The sequence below is a fragment of the Pteropus medius genome, unplaced genomic scaffold (assembly GCF_902729225.1).
Source record: "Pteropus medius unplaced genomic scaffold, Ma_sr-lr_union100, whole genome shotgun sequence".
Taxonomy (NCBI): Eukaryota; Metazoa; Chordata; class Mammalia; order Chiroptera; family Pteropodidae; genus Pteropus; species Pteropus medius.
Genome location: NW_024345600.1, coordinates 3,788,596 through 3,795,436, shown reverse-complemented (window position 1 = coordinate 3,795,436; position 6,841 = coordinate 3,788,596). Strand labels below are relative to the sequence as shown.

At 36.1% G+C, this 6,841-nt stretch overlaps 1 pseudogene; it reads right to left on the bottom strand.

Moving 5' to 3' along the window:
- Positions 1–3,837: 3,837 nt before the first annotated feature.
- LOC120611791 (uncharacterized) lies at positions 3,838–3,956 on the bottom strand (annotated as a pseudogene).
- Between the last annotated feature and the right edge of the window lie 2,885 nt (positions 3,957–6,841).

Genomic DNA, 6,841 nt, shown 5'->3' with positions numbered 1-6,841 from the left:
ACTTAATGAAGAGTATCTATGAACACCCTACAGATAATATCAAATCTAATGATGATAGTCTGAAGATTGAGAACAAGACAAGGACATCCTCTCTCACCTTTCCTGTGACCTGGTCAGAGATATTTGGTCTTTGCCCCCAGTTCCTGACACAGAGTTCCTAAGACTCCTGCAGTTGCCTCAATGATAGGGATGCCAAGAGCATTCTTTGTTTTACTGTTTGGTCTTTGACCCTGGTTTCTGACACAAGGCTCCTAAAAAACTTGGAATTTCCTGGGAGATAGGAGTGTCTTTTGTTCTAATGAGGTGACTCTTGGTGGGATCCTGAATAGCTTCGGGATGGGACTGGTCACCAGAAAGATAGACCCATGATTAGAAGCTTAGAACTTTCAGCCCTACCCACCTATCTTTCAGGAAGGGGAGAGGAGCTGGAGATTGAGTTAATACTCTTGCTTACATGATGAAGCCTTCGTAAAAATCTCAAAACAATGGGGCTCAGAGAGCTTTCACGTTGGTGAGTCCTCCATGAGCTGGGTGTCTGCATCCCAAGCTCCATGGGGACAGAAGTTCCTGTGCTCAGGACTCTTCCAGACCTCACCCTATGTACTTCTTTATCTAGCTTCTCCTTTGTAATATTCTTTCTAATCAACCTGTAATATTCTTTCTAATCAACCTGTAATATTAAGTAAAGAGTTTTCCTGAATTCTGTGTTGTTACTGCAAATTATCAAAACTGAGGAGAGGGTATTGGGCACCCTTAATTTGTAGCCAAGTTAGATAGAAGTGTGTGTAACCTGCTAACTCTGGGTAGTTTGTATCAAAATTGTATTATATTGAATTAAATTGTAAGACATTCAGATGGTGTTTGCAGAGAATTGGAGAATTTCTTGGTGTGAAAAACACATTCATTTGGTGTCAGAAGTGTTGTATAGGTAGAATTAGATTCTATCAATTGGTTCAGGAGAACTAGAATTTGCTAAAACATCACTGGCTCACAGAAACATGTGATTTGGGAAGATAAAGTATGAAAGGGCGGGGAGATGAGGAACCTTTGGTCCCTGGATGGCTAGCTAGTCACTAATAGTCTGCAATTGCACTTGTGCTGCAATCGGTTACCAGTGGAATTTAGAAATGATGGTAGACTTGATTTCTGAGAAGTTGGCTCATTGAATACATAAGAAAATACAAAATAATAAAAAGCGTGCTAAATATTCAGTCCCTTGGCTTCTGTTATCTGTAATAGTGAAAGTGAAAGTAAAAGAAAGTACTGGGTGGACCAAGTTCAGATCTGAGAGGCCAGGGTCCACTTGGCCCCACTGCCAACTGAGAAGCCAAGGCCATATGCATGTGTGTGGATAAAATGGCTGGGGGTGTGGGTGCGGGGAGAGACTCTTCCGGGACTCCTTGACACAAGAGCCTTAAGGCGCTGTGATTCCAAAACTTGTCGGTGAAGTCTTAATGGTGGAGGAGTTAAAATTAGATTAGGAAGACATGCTAATACAATGATTAATGAAATTTAGGTGAAAGTTTGGATTAAAATTGATGGTAGATCCAAGGTGAATGAACAGTATCCTGTATGGATTAAGACTGCATTAAGACTGTCTGATAGAAAGACTGATTGAAGAAGGTCATTTCTCCATGGGCTGAATTGCATGTTGTTTTCTAGAAGTGATGAAAAAAATTGAACAATGGTAAAAAGCCCCTATGTTTGGATTTTTACAGACTTATGGGCAGGAATCAGTGGCCTGGCCATATGGTCAAGGTAGATGGGCAATGGAAAACTGGGATGCCTGTATGAGGCACAACACTGTGGAAGTAACTGAGAATTTAAGGTGTGCGTTAAAATAGGACATGCTGATACTCATCAGAAGGACCTTCTTTCAAATTCAGAAGGTGATTAGAACTGCCAAGCGGGCTTATAGTAAGCCCGCTTGAGGTGGCCACTTGAGTTGATGAAATGAGTGGACATGTGGGTGCTGCAACCATGCAGAGATGGGCAGAATTTAGATGTATTTCTCTTGCACCCTGTGAGGCTCAAAATGCCAACAAGAACTGTCTTGTCAACAAAAAAGACAGAGACTGCGGATAGCTCTGGGGAAGATCTGCCAGGGAGGAAGGATTATACTGGACCAATGCTAATAGCCCCAGGAAACTATAAATGGCTCCTGACAGGGATAGACACTCTGGACTGGGTTTTGCATACCTGGTGGTAGACACTGTTAAAAAGAAACAACAAAATGGAGTCACTTTTGCTAATCCCACCAATACTTAATATTTAACCTAATCGCAGTTTCCGCCTCTCCCAGGAGTAGAATTTTAAACCAGTAGATCTGGAATTTTCTGGTCAACACTACTATGATAATTAGCCTTCTAAGACCCCCTGCCTCTCCCTAAGGGAAGGTGACCTGGTCTGATATAATCCACGCTTTTAACTTCCTTGTCCCACCCTGTTTCTGCCTGTAAAAACCCTCCATTTTGTACAGCTCCTCAGAACACCTTTCTATTTACTAGATGAGATGCTGCCTGATTCATGAATCATTGAACAAAGCCAATTAGATCTTTAAATTTACTCAGTTAAATTTGTTTAACAACATAAACGCTAAAAATACTATGAAAGGACTGATACAGAAGATACCGTACCAACTTAGGCCTCTGAGTTTCTTCAGCCAAGGGATGCACTGTACAGCTCACAGTGTCCAACAGTGGACAAAGAGATATCATATCAAATGGACAAATCATGTCACATATCATCCTCAGAGTGATGGTCTAGTAGAGATTTGGATGGACAGTTGAAACATTTGCTGTCAAAAATGCGGGGGAGATAAAGACAAGAGGGGCTGGCTTACATGCCTTCCTAAGTGTGTGCTCACACTCAACAGTAGGAGGACTAAGGGATAGATTTAGAAATAACTGAGCCATGGCCAACTGTAATGACTCCTGTTCTTATTTAATATCTGATAAATTGGCAAAGGTAGATTCTGTTGGGAAGACAAAGTAAATACCACTGTAATTCTTACTGATTTGTTCTGTAATGAAACTGACTTTTACCATGATCATACTGCAAATAGTATAATACTAGTGTTGGTTAGATTCAACTGTATTATGTAAGTAAGTCTTATGGTAATACTAATATTGATGATGAAATTTATTGGAAATTGAGTTAAAGCCTCCTTAGGATGTAATACCTATGGAAAATGACTGGTCTGAGGAATAACTAAATCTAGCTAATCATCAGCTAATTTCTATGCTAAATATTTCTGCACAGGCTTATTGTAAGGTATAACAGCAGTAGATCAAAAGGTGAAAAGAGTAGTCAAATTAGTACAAGAATATAAAAATGTATGTAATGGCTTTATAGAACACATTAGTGATTTCTGTTCATCTATTTAACTTCACAGTGGCTTCTCTAAACGTTAGGCATGTTTGTGTTGGTACTATTGCTATATCTGTTCTATAAATGCTACACCAAATGTAAGTGCTCTGACAAGGAGGTATAATCAATTTGCTATAACAAGTCCATGGCCAAAACTCCTATTCAATATTATACTGGAAGTCCTAGCTAGTATCTTAATAAGGCATGAAAATAAATAAAAGGCATACAGATTGGAAAGGAAGAAATAAAACTGTCGTTGTTTGAAGATTACATGATTGCCTATGTAAAAATACCAAAAAATCTATAAAAGTTTTCCTAGAACTAATAAGTGAGTTTAGCAAGGTTGTAAGATACAAGGCCAATATACAAAAATCAACCATATTTTCATATATTAACAATTAGATCATTGGAATTTGAAATTAAAAAATACAAAGGTGAAAGAATGAAGAAGTATAATTTTTTTTTTAAGACCTACAGCACCTGGTATTCCTAGGTGGTCTCCCATCTAAGTACTAACCAGGCCCAAACCTGCTTAGCTTCCAAGATCAGACGAAATCAGACACGTTCAGGGTGGCATGGCTGTAGACTAGTATAAATTAATATTTACAATAACAGTCACAGGGATTTAGAGTATATAGTCAATAGTATTGTAATGGTTTTGCATAGTGCCAGATGGGTACTAGAGTAATCGGGGGGATCACTTCATGGATTGTATAAATATCTAATTTTTTAAAATTTAAAATAAAAAATAAATACAATTTATAATAGCTTCCCCCTTCCCATTAAGTACTTAGGTATTAATATAACAAACTATATGCAAGGTCTGAATGTTGAAAACTATACAACACTGATAGCAATATATTGTGTTCATGGGTTGAAAAAAATCAACATTGTAAATATGTCAAATTCTCTCTACTTTGATTTATAGAGTCAATGCATCCTCAGTCGAAATCACAGCAGCTTTTTTCTTTTGGTAGAAATCAGCAAGTGAATTCTAAAATTTATATGAAAAAGAAAAGGAACTGAAAGTAACTTAAAAAAGAACAATAGTTGGAGAAATCACATTACCTACTTTCAAGACTTATTAGGAAGCTATAGTAATCAGGACAGTGTAGTGTTAGCAAAAGGTAGACATATCGGCCAAGGGAGCCAACAGAGAGCTCAGAAATAAACCCATACAAATAGTATCAACCGATTTTTGACAAAGATGCAAAGCCAGTTCAATGGAGGAAAAACAGTCTTTTCAACAAATGATGCTGGAACAATTAGACATTTACATGCCAAAAAAACCCCCCCAAAAAACAAAAAACCACACACACACACACACACACACACACACACACACACACACACAGCACTTCAACACATACCTCATATTTACACAAAAAATAATGGCTCATAAACTTAAGTTTAAAAAGTAAAACTGTAAAACATCTCAAAGAAAACACAGGAGAAAATCTATGTGACCCTGGGTTTGATGATAAGTTTTCAGATACTACATTAAAACACAATTCATAAGAGAAAATCAATAAATTGAACGGTGTTAAAATTAAAATATTTTGCTCTGTGACAGATACGTTGAAAGAATTAAAAGACAATCCACAGGCTAGGAGAATACATAAAGAGTTCTTAAAACTGAATAAGAAAACAAATGACCCAATTTAAAAATGAACAAAAGATCTAAAAAGACATTTCAGCAAATAAGATATATGGATAGCAAATAAATATATGAAAAGATGGTCATCATCATTTGTCATTAGAGAAATGCAAATTGGAACCACAGTGAGGCACCCCTGTTCACCTATAAGAATTGCTGAAATAACAATAACACCACCAATAACACCACCTTTTGCTGTGGAGCAAAAGGAACTTTCATTGCTGTTAGAAATGCAAAATAGTGTAGTCACTTAGAAAACTTTGCAGTTTTTAATCATGAGAAAACATCAGACAAACTCAAATAGAGGACCAGTCTATAAAATGGCTAACCAGTATGCTTCAAAACTGCCAAGGTCATAAAAAAATAAAGACAAAAATTGTTAACAGATCCAAGAAGACTAAAGGGTTATGACCACTAAATAGAATGTAGTATCCTGGCTTGGATCCTGGAATAGAAAAAAGGATGTTAGAGAAAAAACTGATGAAATCACAAAGGATATATCAAAACTCTTTCTACTATCTTTGCAATTTATTTTGTAATTCTAAAGTTATTCCAAAGCAAATAATTTATTAAGAAAAGAAATGCCACAGAGAAATACAACCATTAAAGTGGCTAATATTAAATACCAAGTTTTGGTGAATATGTAAAGCATACTCACTCTCATGAATTGCAAGTGGGATTGTAAATTACTTTCATCATTTTAGGAATGATGAAAATTCTTTTAGTGGGATGTGGGAGGTAGGACAGATGTGGTTTAAGGGTACAAACTTTCAAGGAGTAGTAAATAAGTCCTAGAGATCTAATGCACGGTATAGTAAATATAGACAACAGTATTGTATATAATCATCAAACTTGCTAAAAGACTAGAACTCAGTTATTCGAAACAAGAAACAAGAAAAAGAAAGGATAATTACGTAACAGGATAGGGGTGCTAATTATTGCTACAATGGCAATCATATTACAGTATATAAATGTATCAAATTAACATGCCATCCACCTTATATTTATACAATGTTATATGTCAAATATATGGCAACAAAAAAAAAGAGAAATATTTTAGTAGTATTCACTAGAACTATACATATTTCTGCCTTATGATTTAGCAATTCTACTTCTAGGTGTATGAAATGAGTGCACATATGTATAAAAAGACATGTACAAGAATGTTTGTAGTACTTTAGTCATAACTGCTGAAAACTTGAAACAAGCCTGAAATTTGAAAGAACCAGGAGAATGGATAAATGAATTTAGGTATATTCATACAGTGGAACACTATGCAGCAAAATTAGTAAAAGAAACCAAACTACTGATATTAGCAACAACAAGGGTATGTCTCAAAAATATGATATTGATCAAAAGAAGCTAGACACAAAAGGGTTAATACAGTACAATTCCATTTATACGTAATTCAAGTATAGGCAAAACTAATTGATGGGAATAAGTCATAAGTCAAAGAGTGAATATCTCTGGGATACATCATATATTTCAGATATCACGTATTATCTCCCAGAGTATGAAGTGAGACCCAAGTGGTAAGGATTCCTGAGTTGGAAGGGGCATGAAATCTTCTAGGGTACTGAAGCATTCTGTGTCTTCTGGAATGGTAACACGGTCTATACATATGTAGCAATTGTTCAGGCTGTACACTTAAGATTAGCACACTTTACCGTATGTTTGCTATTACTTAATAAAAAGTGAAATAAAAAAGAATAAAAACTGCAAAGGGGGAAAAACACTTAAGTGGTTTCCTATTGCTCTTAAATTCCAAAATCCTTATTGTAGTTTATAAGCGAATAATCTGCTTCTTGCCTACGT